This window comes from Haemaphysalis longicornis, unplaced genomic scaffold (genome assembly GCF_048455015.1).
Source record: "Haemaphysalis longicornis isolate Haplotype H1 unplaced genomic scaffold, Haemaphysalis longicornis Haplotype H1 scaffold_6, whole genome shotgun sequence".
NCBI lineage: Eukaryota > Metazoa > Arthropoda > Arachnida > Ixodida > Ixodidae > Haemaphysalis > Haemaphysalis longicornis.
The window spans coordinates 110,365,174-110,383,276 of record NW_027526407.1 but is presented as its reverse complement, the minus strand read 5'-3'; the positions used below and the strand labels follow the sequence as shown (position 1 = coordinate 110,383,276).

At 42.3% G+C, this 18,103-nt stretch overlaps 1 long non-coding RNA gene across 1 annotated transcript; it reads right to left on the bottom strand.

Moving 5' to 3' along the window:
• Positions 1-957: 957 nt before the first annotated feature.
• On the bottom strand, positions 958-9,931 carry LOC144141881 (uncharacterized). Its single transcript, XR_013316732.1, has 4 exons — positions 9,856-9,931; positions 9,669-9,796; positions 8,808-8,857; positions 958-1,038 (listed from the first exon to the last, which is right to left on the bottom strand). It is a non-coding gene; the product is annotated as an uncharacterized LOC144141881 (long non-coding RNA).
• Between the last annotated feature and the right edge of the window lie 8,172 nt (positions 9,932-18,103).

Here is an 18,103-nt window from a genome sequence, read left to right as displayed (position 1 = left end):
TATTTTGCAATTTTTTTTATTTTGGTCGGATATCTTGTTATGCCTAGTTGCAACACTTCAGCAATTCGGTATAACTCCGCTGAGCAAACTTAGTTTTTATATGTTGTGGTGGCTAAACCTTTCATGAATATAAATTCACTTGACCGTAATACTACTACAAGTTGTTGATGTTTCTCTATTCCACCGAATTTTTCTCGTCGCCTGTTTATTAAAACAAGCAGACCTGCCAACCCCCAACTAAATACTTCAATATAATACTCTAGAGCGGATAAAATTTCTGATATTTTCGATACCGTCCTATCTAGTTTGGTCGCTGGGGCAGCAGATTACATTTCTGTGTGCTGGGTGTTCTGCGTTTATAATCTCTTGAATTTAAGGTTCAACAACACAATGAATAATGTCCCAATAATTGGTGTAATATCTACTCTGGTAACATCAAAGTAAAGCTATATTTATAACAAGGCAATGCTGTGAGCTAATTGTAATGGTTGAACGGCAATATTAGTGCGTTGGTTCTACTCATACTACCAATGCTACTAAAACACGTGTGACGCGGCTTAACCTAACACGCAACCGCGGTGGCAACACCCTTTTAGCCTTATACTTCGTTTGTTCTGCAGCATAATAAGATAATCCTGCTTTGGCTATATACATCAATTCACTGCGATCTGTGCCAAAAAGCAATAAAATACGACGGTCCCTCACATCTTGGGTACATAACAAATTGCGACGCTCTCTACCGTAAGCACCTGAAAATACTAAAAAACCCGGTAGCAAATTATATATTTGTCTTGTAATTGTCACTGCGAGCGTTCATTTAATGTGCAATAGTCATAAAAAAAAACAAATTGAGGCTAGGTGAATTTTGGGTTACTTAAGCAACGTGTGAGTGCCAAAAGATTCATTTATATGGTGTAAATGTATCTTACAGATGGCCTATCTCGTGGGCCATCGTTCTCACTCCTATATATGTCAGGTTCTTGTCTTCTCCCATGGCGATTTTGTTTCCGGTGCAAACGCCTTCAAAATATGCGAGACCTAAGCAACGTCAGACAAAAGACACCAAAATATCAAACTTCTTCAGTGCTCAAAAGTTTTATTATCTTCAGTTTTTTTAAATACACGCTTATTAAGCAATAACTTAGTATCTGACAATTACAACACTTCCCTGCAAAAAGAATTTTTAATGACTTGCAACCAAATACCACAACCCATAAAAGTACCTTTAAGTGGCAAAATACTCACGGATTACTTGAAAGAGAAAAATATTGCCGCGAACCATGCATTGGGTTAGTATGTTTATGTCTTGGGTTTACTGCCTGGCCGCGTCTCGCGGTGTTATCTGTGTTCCAATCAAAGGGCGTGTTTCATTCTTCTTATTTTGATGCCGCACGGGTTATCTCATTCTGATTCGGAGAGCGTTTTGCCATAAAGTCACTAGCCTAGAATAATCTTTTAACTACAGTGTTCTGGATTTAAACCGATGGTTCGAGAAAAACTCGCGACGAAAGATAAAAGCCTGCACAGCAGTCCCCGCGGTATTCAACTCGTCGATGCTCGCCTGGGCATGTCACTTTGTTGACTGCTGATTCGCCGCCGGTGTATTCTTTGAGTTGTTAGGGGAGCACAAGTTCGCTCCAATAAACTAGGTTTTCTTTGAAGACAACTGCGTCGTCTTTAGCTTCGTGAAAATATGGAAGAATGCGCATTACACTCATTACAGAACAAAATTCCGCATTCGTTGCCACTAACAACCTTATACGTGAGTCAGTGATCAAGTGGTATTTGTGTTTTGGTCCGTATTTAAACAAAAAACAATACACTTTACTACAGATGCCTTGAAACTAACTCATTCCTAAAAAAAATATATACCAGGTTTCAAAGACAACTCCGCATTAGTGAGAAAAGTTGTTTACAAGCAGAAACAACAAAGTTCTAAGAGCTGCAAAGGGCTCCTTATGAATGTTGGCATAGAAAAATTCCCGAAGGGGTCCCCGCAATACGGTTACGTTGCGGCAGGATGAACCGGACACATTTAATAGAACACGTAACGACCAGGTAATGTGCCCTGACCTTCGTAATCAGTCGTCAATGTCGGTGCGCGACCTCAAGGGAAAGATGGTGGTTCTATATTGTCATGGAATCAAAAGACAAGGCAGACCTCGTGGCAGTCTACTTCTTCTCATTCAATTACTATATTAGTACCGTCATCTTTCTATTGGGCCTTTTTTTTCTTCTTTCGGTTGCTCCTCTTTGGTTATACCCACGCTTGCATTTTGTTGGAAGAGGAAATTTCCCAGTTACGGTTTTGCAAGTCTTCTAAATGCTTTCGTAGTTTTTACAATCCATAGAAACAAAATTAGCCCTCATTACGATTACCTAAATCACGTTTTTAGTTAGAATACGACAACGCATTCTCAGCGTATTTCTTTTTTCTGCCATCCTGCCCGCTTTTCTTGCCTCTTTCACTATAACTCCGCCCATGCCACCTTTCCCATGAAAAACCTACAATGCCCTTTGCCTGCAATGTATTTTAATCTCTTATAATTTCCAACGCTGTCGAGTGACTGAACGTATTCAGCAGGGCCCCGTTGAGTGACCCTAATTCGGCAAGGTTTTTTACTGCCAGTTAGGCATGGAAGCCTCGCATTAAGGAGGCTTGTGAACGTAAATATTGTTTGTATATATTTTAACTTTTGTCCGTGCAATTTGTTTTCTTTTGTATTTTATGTCCAATCTGTAGGCCATTCGGTTCGCCGTCGGTTCAACACTGACGCCTGAGTTATAAATTAAGATTTAAGAATTGCTTTCGCAAGACGACGTAAATAGACTACGTTTAACAGTTTTCTATGTCAAGTAGGTAAAGTTGTTGTGGCTTTAGGTGCTATTGTTTAGGTGCTCAAGTTATTGTAGCTTTTAAGGCACAGGGTACTTTCTATACCCGGAATAAATATATTTTCAGGAAAGATGGTGTAGCCGATTGGAGTAAAGAAATAGGTTAGAAAGCAGCAACAAAGTACGCTGCTGCACTTGGTGCAATAAAAGGTTTTTTTTATAACAAAACAAAGCAAAATGACTCCCTCTTAACATGTGTATAGGTTCGTACCGGGAAATGTTTTATCCTCAAATTATTCGTTACACAAACGCAAGTGTTCCGTGTTCTTCGGAGTAAAATTTATTTTCGGTGAAATTATAAAATATTTACACGTTCATTTTTCAATATTTTATGAATGATGTTTTAGTTCATGACATCTTTTGGAAGTTATTACAAAAAAGTCTGTCCTTTTTAAAACAAATAATGTGACGTTAGTTCAAATATATTGAAACCCAGTTGCAGAAGTGTATGAACAAATAGTTAGGCATGACCCCCAGGCTGAGATCTTCTTGATTTTGTCTTTGTGTCGTATGGTATACAGGTATCGTGTTTATTATGATTTGTGCCACAAAAATACTGAGTAAACGTCGTTCAAAATGCGTCGCAAATACCAAGGCGTCTAGTCTACCTTGCATTATTCTCATTTTGGAAAAAAAATTATGGTGAAAGTGATGAATGTTCACAAGCTCTATAACCCGAGCCCGCGGCGAAATGCGACTGACAATGTGACGTCTAAAGAAGGTCAAGAAAAAACAACAATTATTCGTAGTCTGTGGTTTACGTTACGCTCCTGAAAACTGAATATTATTATCATGTGGACATCTCCCCACTTCCATTGTTTTGGTGATTGCGACAATCACAAAGGTATGAGAAGCTTTTATACATTTGAGATGTGAGGCTCTTAACAGGTGCCTATAAGATGCAGCACTAGGAATTATTTTTGTCTGCCACGGCCTTAAATCAGTTTATTTATCTCCTTTTAAAGGGACACTAAAGCGATTTGTAAACATTGCGGAAATACTAGCGCAGATTGTAGTCCTGACCCCATAGGCCATGTTTCGACCATTCTGATCGAGTTTACGCGAATTTATTTAGTACAAAAATAAATTCGAAAATGCTCTCCTCCTCTCTGCATCCTCGCCCATTTTTTGTGGTGTTTTCATGTTATGTCAGGAGAAGATGACTCCGCTTGACTCGAACTACTGGCTGGCTGACCTTCCGGCAGAGTCAGCCGGCCCCCGCGTTTGGTTCGCCGGCCGCCGACGGGTCGTCGCCGTTCGTTCGCTCAGTTGAAACGAAGTCACGACACGTTTGTGAATGAAAGAATGTGCCTTTCTTTACTTTGTTAGTTTGTACAGTGTATCTAGCTCCCAGCCAAGCTGGCTCCACACTAGCGCTGCACAATTGCACATGCCACGCTTCGCTGGCTGGTACGATAGTAGGAAAATCTAAGGCCACTTGAACGCGGGAGAAGAGTCAGCGAAGTCAATATAGGTATTATGGGAATAAAATCAACTGATGATTTTACCGTACAGTGTAACACTAGGGAGCACGAAGCAGTTTTTCGCGCTGGGAGAGCAAGCACAGCGGTCAGCAGCATGACCACACATCTGCGAACGCTTTTCTGCCTAAGAAATAAAATTGCTAGACGGGAGATATTGTGGAAATTTGGGCATGCCTACAGCACGAGCGCTATATGACAAATAGTAACCTAAGCTGCTTCAAATGCTAAAACTAAATTAAAGTGTGAACCGGTTATACATTACACACCTTATATTTGTATTGCTTCCAGCGATCCAAGGATTGTTTGGTTTGTGGAAGTGCCGCATGACTGATCGGCGCGCGGAACCCCTAGGCCAACCAATTGCGTTTTTGGGGAACAGGCAGCGTTTCTGGGAAGCACTTATGATGCGGTGAGTGATCCACCGGAGTGGCTGCCTCTTTTGGATGCGTGTGTTTCCTTGCCTGAGTTTTGATCTTTGTTCGACTGATGCCTTTTGCTGTCTGTTAGCGTTAGTGTATTGTGTTAAGTGTCTTGTCTTCTAAAGTTTCTAAAAGTTCCATTCATTAAAGGAGGCAAACACTGGCCCGTGGCCGAGTGGTCCGGCGCAGTGGGTATTTTGTTTTGCAGTTCGAATCGCCGCGGTTACGTTGTTTTCTGTGTAAGTTGACTTTTTTTCATTTTCGGCCGTTGTTTTCTATAGTGAGATCACCATTTTTGGGCCGTAGCGTTCGCTGCTCCAGGAACTAGTTCACTGAATGCGCCCAGGCTGACACTGACGCGCCAGCGAGTTCTCGTTGACGTGCTGTTGCCATAAGCACCGACTGCTTGCGGGCAGTGGGCACAGGCCAGAATCAACATACCTTTGGCCTGGTCCGATCACGCTTTTTACGATACAGGCATTAATAACACCAGCTCCAAATATGAGGGGAAAGCGCATGACATGTGAGCGTCTGCGGTGACGCGGAATGCATTCATCCACTGCATAGGCCTCGGCAAAGGATTGCTACGATGCCAAGCCGTCCTGGGAGGCCTATCTTAGACACTTCACAGCCGACAACATGGCTGAAGCGCGGTACGTGATTATTGCGATATCGAGAGTGCGCATCCAATGATACCGTCGGATGTCGTTCATGTTTTTTTAGTACCGAAACCAAAACTTGTTTGAATGGAAACCTTGGACATCGTCCAATCAAGGTGCATCTCCTCCTGTCGTCACAGCCTTTAGTTGGTGCGGGCGCCGCGTACCGCGCATTGTAGTTTTTCTTGTTTTGCGGTTTATAAAATAATTACCGACTTATCAACCAGATAAACGATGAAAAGACCGCTAATTTGAGCCATTCTACGCAGTGCAAGCCAAACTGGGAGTTTGACAAATTCACTTGAGTGTCCTTGTAACCTATTCAAAACGGCGAATTTATGTTCAGGAAGTCAACGGCAGCGGTTGGAGCCACTTAAAAAACACGGTTTCCACTCGTCTAGCCAGGTGAACTAATCACGTTCCCTGCTAAAAATTTGTACCCATCTAAATAAAGTTCCTGAAATGTTGCGCTTTGGTTGAGGGGAGCTTAAAAGTTCGAGTAAATTTGGAGTGGTTTGGATGATGTTCTCTTGTTTACCGGAGTATGAAAGACGAAAGACGACCAATCTCAAAGGACCTAGGTTTATACACTCCCAAACTTCTACGCTGAGTCAAAAAAAGTGCTGTAGGGGTGTGGGTTATATTTTCCGGAGTTACGTAAGGCCTCAAAACCGCCTGGTCTTTGTGAGGTGTTTTTGAGGTTTTTTTGGACCGCTGGTATTTAAAAAGCTTCATATAATGACATTATTATAAACAACGCTCGTTCGAGTAACTCCAGCGAGGCCTGCTTAAGCCTTCCACGTGAGGATATAAAGATGAATTCGGACCGCTTCTTGTATAGAGTGTTTCGAGAAAATGAAGATGGCAAGCAGTTCTGTACAGGTATAGACGGCAGTGGTACAGTATGATCTTTTAAACTCAAGCAGATCACTTGACGAAATTTAGAGCGGGCACGGATCTTTCTATATCAAAGTAGTTGCGCTTGTCAGTGTTAGTGAAACCTACCACGCACTCATCTTTGGCCGTCAATCTACAGTTGGTACAGTCATGAGCAGTCTTGCTTGGATGCAGCCATATAACATAATTTAGAGCAAAACTAAGCACTTGCACGCGGCATCTAGAACAAACAACTATAGGTACGCGTAGCAGTGGCTCATCCCACCATGGATTCGAAATTTCTGTAAATATCCCACACTTGCGGACGTTGCAAGAACTCCAGACAGCATTGCGACTGACACCAGAGTACCGCCTGTTGTAAACCTTCCGGAATTGGAGAGGTTCTTTCAGCATTTGTACCCGGGAGATGACTGCGTTGTTGTGCAATTTATATGATTAAGTATTTCTGCATCTTGGAAACATTCCTCCATGGTGGACGTTTATAATGGTGCGCTCACAAGCTGAACGCATTTATGTGCTAAGCAATGTGCTAAGCAATGTCACAACGTAAGTCCTTTTTGGCAACAGTGATAATATTTTGTTTCCGTTTTAGACGAATGTGTATGCCTCAATTGCAGCAGAATGTGGCTTATAGGTACACCAAACGAATCAAACACATTACAATTTTGAAGCCTTTTCCTTGTCTTCCTTAAGCCACTTTTGGAAAACTGTCACATCAAACGACAGGGCTTATACGACACCTACAAAAACACCTAATTTCCAGGACAACCTAACAGAAAATACTCGTAATAAATATGTTTTTGTGGCGTCATAGTTAACTGACGTAAAACTTTTGGTGAGGCTGCCGGATCCACAATTTGTGTCACTGTCATCAATCGGTACAATTCAAGTGCTAGCCCTTACAGAAGTGTTTGGCGGGGTCATGCCAAAAGAAATAGCAAAAGATGGCGCTGTCAAAGGAAGCAGCTCAGGAGAAAGGATAGAAAGCAAGAGGAGAGCAGCATATTTTGTACATACAATGTTTTATTTTAAATAAATGCTTTGGTTGCAAAAGAAACTTTGCTTCATACCAAAATTAAACGTTTCCTATCAAGGAAAGCCCATATCTCGAAGTCGCCATTTCTTAAAAATTCTTACAGCCTTCCCAGAGGGTGAAATAAAGTTGGCTAATTGCCAAAAATCAGTTGTAAGTAATATTGAACAATTCATGAGTGCCCAAACTAGCGGATGACAGGGTGGTATTCACTAGGACTGGCAATTAAACAGGTCATGCTCTTAATTGTACTCTTAATCTTATGTTACAGTGTTGATTGAATGTGGGGTTTAACGCACCAACGCAACGCAGGCGTTGAGGCGAGCCATAGTGGAGAGCTCCGGAATAATTTTGACCACCTGGGCATCTTTAACGTACGCCGAAATCTCGTACACACGGGCGTTTTTCTTTTTCGCCTCCATCAGAAAAGCGGCCGCCACAGCCGGCAGGTGAACCCGCGACCTCGTTCTCAGCAGCGTTATGTTGCATTGTAAAAGGGGAAAAAGGATATAGGTATGACCAATATTTTGCAAAAAGGGGGCATTCAAGGACGCTGACAAAGTGTGAAAGAAGTTTAAGCATCCTAATTCCTATCGCTTGTTCTTATTGCGATTCAAACTTTATCAATGTAGAACAGGGTGACCTCAACTGGGAAAGTATTCCGGTATTCTGAGTGCTGCGCGTGTACGCAAAGTACGACGCGCCCCGTGCTACGCAATGCATGTGTGTTTACCAAAAACGCTTAAGGCGGTGAACATTTAGGTCTTACAATGCACGCTGTTACAACTCCGCTCGGCCAAACTCTACAAAAGATAAGAAAACGAAAACGTAAAATAGAGAACACACAATGATTAAAGATACTGGAAAAGGAGGCGAAGAAAGGGGGCAGCGCTGGAGTGGGAACATAATGCAGGGGACGGACAATGTGTGGCGGGCTCAGTTAATACAATAACGGCAAATAGACCCACAGCACGGGATAGTCACACACAGTTTCAAAAGACAGAACTCAGAAAATATGGGGCGACAGTCAGCTCACGGTAGAAGCGGCTGGAAGTCTCTAAGGGCGTTAAGGGAGGCCCTCATCCTACAGTGCACAGAAACAGGCTACCGATCACAGGGATGACGACAAAAATGATAATAAAAAAAACTGGCTAGAAACACTCGTTGCAGAAATTCATGGCCGCGTGAGTCGCCTGTGGAGTCTCCACCTTTGCAAATACCTATGTATGATTTTTCTTCACCTAAAAATTTTAAAACCTACCCAGATAAAATTCCTCAAATATTTAGGTTTTAATGCGCTCAATTCTCCAATGTGCAGGTGTACGCTTGCTTTTGTGTCATTTTATTTCGAATTTGTGCTATATATATATAGTTTGTCTGCGTTATGCTGCATTTCAAAGCGGGTAATGAAAGTACATACCAGAAATTGTTGTACTGATTCCTTCATTAAACTTTCTTGCCATTTCTCGCCTGCAATAGAAACAACAAACATTGGTTTCTATTTGTGTACTCATATGTATTCCAAAAATAGAAGAAAAGCATTTTATTTTTAAAGTGCGATGCATTACCTTTGATGACAACTTATTTGTCTAGTATTGGTCAATATGATTTTTAGGTAAGGGGAAGCGTTGTTACCACTAAACAGATACAACATCAGACAGGCTCCTTTAATGTCAAGTTGAACACATTTGGCTAGAGACTGAATTCTTTTTGATTGTTTTGTTGGGAAGTTTCAAAATAATTTATCGACACACTCAGGATAACATAGCGTTCATTTTAGCAAAGTTACCGTGTGCATTTCTGCATAAATACCGTTGTATTTGTCAAGTGCACGATTTATTGTAATAGTAAAACTGCTTTCTATATTAAATTTTAAACGATGCAAATGTGTGCACTTTTTTTACTCCAATATGTACCTGGGCAAGATTCGCAATATTGACTTCAAAAAACGAAATAGCTTTTATGGCACTCAGCCTAAGAATAATGTTGTTGATTTACAGATAATTGTAATTACAGCCGGATAAGAGCTGCTTACATAACAGTGTCGCATTTTTTGCGATTACATTCAGGAAAATGCAGAGTTTAAATTTAAAGAGTGATTTCCTGCATTCCTGACATACTTAAGACTGCAAGAAACGGTGATCAACCACCGGCTTTATCAATAAATGGTAAATCAAAATTTTACTCGTGTTCTGTTTCACTTGATTTCTTTGTTTTCGTGGGATGCCCTGTGGTCAAAACATGCAGATTCATTTTTCCCCGCAAGATTTTTGGAGCTTACCCTGTAAGAAAGTATACGACGTCTGAAGAATTGGGGATGGAGTTGTTCCAGGCATGGCTTCTCAGCATGGGCAGCGTCTCGTAAGCCAAAAGTTCTCCTGTCGTCCACAGAGCAACATAGCTCTCGTTCTTGCAAGAAACATATATTTTATGTTAATGCTGCGAAGCAAATTAGCCAGAATACTTACAACAGTTGCTGTTTCCAAAGATTTGAGGCAAAGTGCTACTGGTGGATCAAGCTGTTGCAAACGAAGACTTACCTGCAACAATCATTTTATAAAATGCATTTTACCTGTATCGCCGAAGATATTCTGCTTGATTATACAAAAAAATGAAATTTAGCCTTACTTGCGTGCAATAGACAAAAAGGGAGATAAATGCAAACAACAGGCAAAAACGTAAAAAACCACAAAAAACATCCAGGTATAATACATTGACAACTATTAATATTTCGGCCTTCATGATGAAATGTAACATTAACGAAGGTATGGTTTGGGAAGAGAGGCATTTTGTAAGAATTCGAAAATCATGTCTACGAGGAAACAAATTTTATGAATTTACAATGCATAACATAATTGTGTACATTTGCAAATTTATTACAACTGAAACATTTTATTGGTTGGTCTCACTAACCATGTTCAAAGGAACCTAGGTTTTACCGATAATCCTTGCGAGCTAAAATTGTAGGGGTAACCATTGCCGAAGGAATAATGACCCCATTCACGAAAACATCGTTTTAACTACTGCAGTTGCGTACTACTTAAAGGAAACGCTGTCTCTTGGCTAGACGCTATCCCGACCACATCAGTATCAAATGCATCCCACTAAATGTGTCCTGTGCAGGACGGACTTGCCACATGTGTGCCTGGGGCCTTTCTGATATTAGGATGCCTACCCTATTCTTGTTGCCTTTTTGTTAGTTAGATAACAATTCTGTTTTTTTCGAAGCAATCTAAGAAGGGACAAAGTCGGGTGCTTTGTGTTGGTCTGTCTGTAGACGGCTATCCTTGGTTTTGTTCTTGCAAATAGAACTGCACCTGTCTTTACCTTGTAGCGCAATAAGGGCTGTTTTGCTGCATGTCTTTTATTATTGTCATATTATTTCTAAATTTAAAAAAAGTTCCGGTTGTTATAACCAACGCAATTTCTGGGACGTCCTATAAATGGATGACGCATTTTTGTCTTTTTCTGAAGGAGCGGCTTTTAAACAAGTACTTTTGGTTCTATCTTAAAGGGACCCTGCGACACTCTTTGAGCAGTGCAAGTTAACCTGCGCGACGTTTAGATTACACTGCCAGAAATACCTGAGCCAAATATTACACGGGCATGTGAAGCAGTGAGCGCGCAAATCGATGTGAAAGACGCGGAAAAACCAACCGCTCTCTCTTCAGTTGTCCACAAAATGCAACCCCTGGCATGGCCTAAGGGACGTCACATAGGCCATGGCTGCCTGATCGGCTGTCACTGGTCAACTTCGCGGCTAGTTTCTCCCATTTCCGTCGTCGTCATCGCTGTGTACGAACCTATTCTATGCCTGAACCTGTAGGCACAGTTTTGCCGTTTCTTTTGTGTTTTGAGTGCGCGCGGAGTTTGAGTGATGAGCTTAATACTTCCGTTTTAACGGGACCACTTGACTACAAACGTTTATTGCTTCAAAAACGCCCTACCAGCCCGAGCGCGCACTTGCGAGCAGGCACCCATGCCTGCTTTTTTGTGTCACCAGACCGGAAATGGGCCCCTCCGCGTTGCGGAGAAAAGGAGAAAACTACCCGGCATGTGATATATCGAAGGCCGCCGGAGAACGCCGCAAGCCGCCCCCCTCTCCGGGAGAGAGCGCAGCTTTCGTCGCGTCGTCCGCGGTCGAGTTGAGAGGGAACAATTATGCGCGATTTCTCATCGCGCGTAGTTTCGTAATTGTGAACGGATTTTCATAATTCTTGCGGGAGGAGATTTCTGGGACAATAGACTTTATCCCAAAATACATTACTAGTAGTCGATGGCAAGTGTTGCAGGGTCCCTTTGAGATGGAATAAATAAATTGATTTTAATGTGCCTTATTTTGGCTGCGCCTATATATGCAAACTTCAAATAATTCTGATGAAGTATAATAGTCCAGCCTGTTCTCCCTAAAGGAAGAACACGACCCTCCCACAACGTTTTGAAAGGTAGGTACTAAACCCTGGGATGGCGTCTCGTTTCAGTCAATGCCTGAACAAAGTATGTGAAAGCCAGATTAAGCAGTTGTTACACCTACTGCAGTCGGAAACTAAGGCATCGCCTAATATTCATCAACAACTTGGGCTCGGGCCCTTCGCTTGTAAGCTTTAGCGCCTTCCAAACGGTGCCACGTGTTTTTACAAAAAACAACTGCTGTGTAATTTATTGCATAGCTAAGAAAACCCTCCATTTAAAACCCCGCAGTGGATTTTTTTAGTTGGGGTGCGCTCTCTTGTCTAGGATATCTTGCCCGCTCTCAAGCAGTGGCCTCAAACCTAATAAAATTTTGTAATTCCAAAATGGCTTCAATACTGACAAGTGACCAGAGAGAAAGCAGTACGTGTTTTTACGTTTTTACAACAGTTCGGGTGGTTGAGTTGTGGCAACAAAATTCTACTCTTTTCAATTTGTGGCTACCAAGAGAATGTGGTTTTAGGGTTCTTCGCACAACTTTTGTTGTTCTAACCCTAGTTTTTGAGCTTTTTGATTGGAAATTGGGCGCTCATTAAAAGAATATGTTATTGCGTAAAGGGGTCGCTTCACCTTTCCACATAAAAAGATCGGAAAAACCGTATCTTACAGCTTCTTACAGCGGCGTGAACTTCTTAGAATGTACAGTCGCAGCCACAGAGAGGGAACGGGGCGCGAGTAGCCGCGGTTGTCGGACCACCAAGCGGGCGCCGCGCGAAGTATTGCAGCGCAAGCGCAATCAGAGCCAGAGGTGGAGCCCGGCTGCGCGTCGTCTGCTACGGCTCGTCCCACTTCTCTGCACGCGCGGTTTGTGCGGTTTGCGTAGTTCAAAGTGCGCGCGCAATCTTTGCTTCGCCGCTCGCGGCGAAATGGGAGGACCCGTAGCAGACAACGCTCAGTTAACTACGCCGCTGGCCGCAATACTTCCTGTGGAACCCGTCATGGCGCACCGCAGACCGGCCAGCCGCTCCGTTTTCTCTGTATCAGTGGCCCCAACTGCACACGATCTGGTCATATGAAAAACGTTTAGGAGCTGATAGGACGCCTTTTATAATAAAAACATCCCTAGAACCCACATATTGCTCCCAAACTTGTATACGTTCATTTGTTTATGTTTTCTTTTTACTTCCAGCCGCGCCCGGCTGTGTTACCTGTGTCCCAAGCGAAGCGCGTGTTTCATTCTTTATTTTGATGCCGCACGGGTTATCTCGTTGTGATAATGAGAGCGTTTCACCCTACCATCACCAGGCTAGAAGAATATTCTTTCATCGACAAGGTTCAGGATGTAAATCCAGTGTTCAAGAAACACTCACGGCGAAAGAAAAAGCCCGCACAGCAGACTCCACGGTATTCGATTCACCGACATTCGCCTGCCCGTGTCACTTTGTTGACTGCTGTTTCGCCGCCTCTTAATTCTTTGAGTTGTATGGGGCACTAGCTCGCGCCAATAAACTTGTTTTTCCTTCAAGACAACTGCGTCGTCTTTGGCTTCGTGACACTATGCGTTGTATATTGCCTGATAGCTTAAAAACGTTATTCACCTAAGTACTTCAGCTGTAAGCGAATTTTCCAAAATTGAAGATGCCTTTTGCTAAGAGAATAATTTATTATGCGGTAGAACACTAGACGTTTTACTTTCAAACGCATAAAGCGCCATATCATCTGTACGTGTATCCAATGCCAGCTTAGCAGACTATTCTGCATGGCGAGAGCCCACACCTTAACTGTGGGAAGATATGGGGGATGTGCAATTGTATTAAAAATAACAGTCCTACATTGTACAAATAGAGCTAAATGTTCCTCTAACAAAGGCTTGCCTAGATATTCTCAACTTTAGCAGTAACGCACGGGCAAGGTCGTGTTGGCTATTGTGTATCTCATCAAAAAACGTTTCCAAAACGCAACGACGTTGCTCAGCTCACGTATAACGCCCACCCCACTGTTAAAAGAAGACTCGCATTCGGAAGCTTTGCATGCCACGTGGTATTGCAAGGCAAGCTGCTCAATGGGGCATAGCCATATACCGTCGTCGTCATCCAGAACACCAGAGATAAAGGAAGCCTACGAATACAGCTTGACCAGTGAACAGAGATGCGTGAAAAAAATTGGCCTGGGTGAAAATTAAACTTCGGGATGAGAAATAAAATTTGTAAGTACATCAATATAACAGTTATAGAGGCACGCCAGTAAAAACGCCTACAACGTGCCGCGGTGGCTCAGTGGCTAAGGCGTTGTGCTGCTGCGCACAAGGTCGTGGGTTCGATTCCCGGCCGTGGCGGGCGCTTTTCTGATGGAGGCGAAAAGCAAAAACGCCCGTGTGCACGAGATTTCGGCGCACGATAAAGATCCCCAGGTGGTCAATATTAATCCGGAGCCCTCCACTACGGCCAATTTGGGCAACGAAAGCGTAAAGTAGTCTTCAGTGCATGGTGACTTGGGTTCCTGCTGTCAACTTGGCTTTCCGATAGCATGTAGAACACTGAAGGTTTCTCTTTGCTTGATTGATCGAGGCTTACCTAATTGGGAAAACGTCTTTGCTCCCACCACGAATCTCATTTTAGCACTCTTTCTTTTTATGACATTTATTTCATCACTCCAAACGATTGCGGCACAGTTGTAGAAGAGGGCCACACCACGAATCACTAGCTACACAACAATAAGCACGCTATTGTCAAAAAATGCTGCAAAGCGAAATGAAGCGAGCTAATATAGCCGATGCGGTGCACTCGAAGGAGATGCATGCGACGGAAATACAGCTCGTGAGCACTTTGTTTTACCTGACTGCCTTGTAGAAAACTAAACGGCATGATGTCTACATCCGCAGTGAAACGTTGCCGCAAGAATTCGCTGGAAGTCGTTGTTTGTGTTGCTACCCGCAAGTTGGACAATGATTCTGCTTCTACGACCTATGGTGCTAAAGGTGCTATAAAAAAGGTTTTCTCGGTCAAGCGCTCCCTCAGGGTAGCGACACCCGAGTCACAATGTCGGAGGTTCACTAAAGAACCCTGAGTTATTAAAACAGCGCTAGCTATGGCCGGAAAATACAAAATAAAGGTGTTATACCCTCAATTCTCTAAACGCTTCAATTACACGGTTTCCAACACAGCCGAATGGGTAATAATGTATAAGATAGGGTTGGGTTTCAAGTGTAAATAATACTTGCATAATTTCACAACAAAAATACACTATGAGAACAAAAACACTACTATTCAGTGAATCAGTAGCAATCGGAACTCATGTACTTGTTTTTTTTTTAGTTTAGATTAGCCAAGCATAAAAATAATATTATTCTATTAGCGGACAGCCGGGCCTCTGTTAAGGCGGCCTTGGTACCATAATGTCATTAGCGGTCATCGCGTTAGTCATCTGTGTTTGATGGCTGTAGACCCTCTATTCGCCCCCCAGGTGTCCGAATCTTTCTGTGCGCTTGATAGTGGACAAGAAAGTAGGTTCAGCGGGGGCTGTTATCCCTACGGATAAATGTAACAGAACGCACAGGTGTTGCAAGGTAGGCAATGCCACAAGTTTTATTGAAGAGGGATCATTGATGCCTTCTGCGATATTACGGATTGTGACACATCGATTAGCACTTTGTCAATTCAATTGTGGATAAAAGGCCACAGATTAATTCAAAGAAAATAACAGCTAAGAAAAGCGCAAGAAACTTCTCACATCATAATTCATGCATATTGCAAGCCAGTACTTAGTGCAGCGTTGCCGTCAATCTAACTATTTGTGTGAAAGTGTGATGTTTTTTGCGTTCATGAAAAACACAACCCCCCATTTTCGCTTCATTTTATTGTGTACACAACGTTTTGTTGTGTACACAATAGAAGAGGAAGTTGAAAAAGGTTCGCATTAGGCCTCTCCCATTCGTGGTACTGTTTGTCGCCAAAAGCATATTGAGCAAATAAACATAACGCCGTACTAACTGCATCACTTGGCTTATTTTGGGTGTCGTTTTTTCTAACGAAAAACGGGCTACCTACTTTCCTCACCGCATTGCCGCAAATATAAAAAGATAACATAATGACCATTTAAATTTTTCTTACTGCATTGAGAAAAACGGACAAGTATGCCAAATGATCTGATTCACTTCCAAACGTTGTGGTGTGAACGAGGTCTGCTATCAGGTGCAACTCTATAGTCAAGTTGGAAGAAGTGTTTTTCTCTGAAAAAGAAGAAATAAGCTAAACATACTCTTTATATAAAAAGGGGAAATAGCTAGCGCCAATCTCACCCTTTTCGTCAGTTCGTCCTTCAGCGGTTCTCTTATGTCCTGGAAGAGATGTTTGATATAATACTTTATGCATGCCAGTGGCTGCCTTAAACTTTCACGGCTCTTAAAAAAAACTAGTTCTAATAAAATAAAAAAATGAAGCATATTTTTTTTCTAGCCGATTTATAAGCAAGAGATTTGTGGCCAGTTTTTCTGTTCCTCAAGTATGTAAATAAATGTGCCTAGCATTTTAAATTCACTGCGTTATTCTTATACAAGTATCGTATTTCTGAATCTTTTCTCTCCATCTCAGAAGATGGTCAAATAACAACCTCGACAATTTTAGGTGAGCAAGCGTCTAGTAATAGATCCTCTTACAATCTTCCCCCAGAGAAAACTACTGAAATGCAGATATTGGTCAATTAAGTGCCCGTGGCAATTTCACCTGTCTGCTCAACATAGCCTAAAAAATGTGCTGCTTGCTGACACACCTTTATTCAAAGTAATGCTTAAAGCTATAATAAAAAAGCGAGGCTTTTCCCGCACTGGAACCTGTGGCTCCGCCCTTCGGCTTAGCTGAGCCTAACAACGGAGGTTCGAGCTCGCCAGCAAAAGCCATTCCCGTAATTCCGGCGAAGAAGAAAAACATTTCAATAATTTAGGTGCACAGCATACACCCTCCTTCGCCAGTATTCATCCGAGAACATATACTGCGTTGCGTGTTATTTTATATTGTCTTTTAAATTATTCATTATTAGAGAAACAAGGCATGCATAGGAGAAGTACAGCGAAATTTGTACAAATAAACAACGAAGTAACAACAGGAAAGTTCACACTGCCGGTAAGAAGTAAAAAGCAAATGGAAAACTACGCACACCTACGACTAACGACGATAATGATTGAACGCGAATCTTTCTATTTATTTGTGGTTTCGTCGCCTAATTCCAGACGGCAGTATGTGCTACACTATCGGTACGCGCCACTTTATTGAATACCCACAGCACCGTTTTGTTGGCAACCCAGTCGGCCTAATGTTCGGTTTTGGCTGTAAGGTGAGAGTCGGTACGTACCGCTTCGCGTTCAGTGAGCAATTTTTTGAATAGGTGTAGGTTCGAGGTGTCAAGCGCAAGATGTGACGTTAGGCCTCACGTCCTGAACATAAAAACGGGAAGTTAGGCTTAACGTATTGTGGCGCATAGCATTAGGGCACGCAGAAAAGGCCATTCCTCTCCTGAGGAATTCTTTGCTTGTCGCATGAGTTTTCCAATCCCCTTCGGAAATGTCAAAATGGAGCAATCGGATAGACGCCGGCTTCATAACGCGAGGGACACAGGTTTGATTATGGGCACTGGATGGCTATTTTGTTCTTGCACTTCACACACAATCATTAATGATCATCTTAAGAGAAAGTTGGCGTTTCTGCTGGAGCTATTCGCGTATGACGGCAACAGAGAATACAACATAGCGACGCTTGAAAACATAAAAAAGCCAAATCTTGCGAAGCAATAAACAATCGCGAAGAGTGAATCGTCGTCTTGTTTCGCCATGTTTATCCTCGAAATGTACTTTTATTGAACGCAACACTTTTGTATTTAACAATATCGCACTTCAATTTCTATTTTAGTTGTCGCAATAATGTTGCTACTAGCTAAAATGCATTTTTGACAATAAAACTACAACTTTTGTATTTATGTTCTGCTTTAGATGGCGCATTACACCTTAGGACAAACCTGTGGCGTATAAAAATATTTTGCTGACACCTCTCAGTCGAGATGCGTTTATCTGTTCCCAATGATTTAGCATAAAAACGCCATATTGTTGAAGTAATAAATGCCCCAATTCCCTAATTATGGCCTTGAATGTAATCGCAACCGAATGCAGATCGTAGAAAAGGCCAACAGTGAAATGTGGAAACGTATGTAGTTGGAATTATACAATACCGCGCGTCACCATTGCATATTATTATGTTTGTCTGGCAGTCGCCTACCTCCGAATTTTTTTGCAATGCTCTAAGTAAAAATGTGTACTGG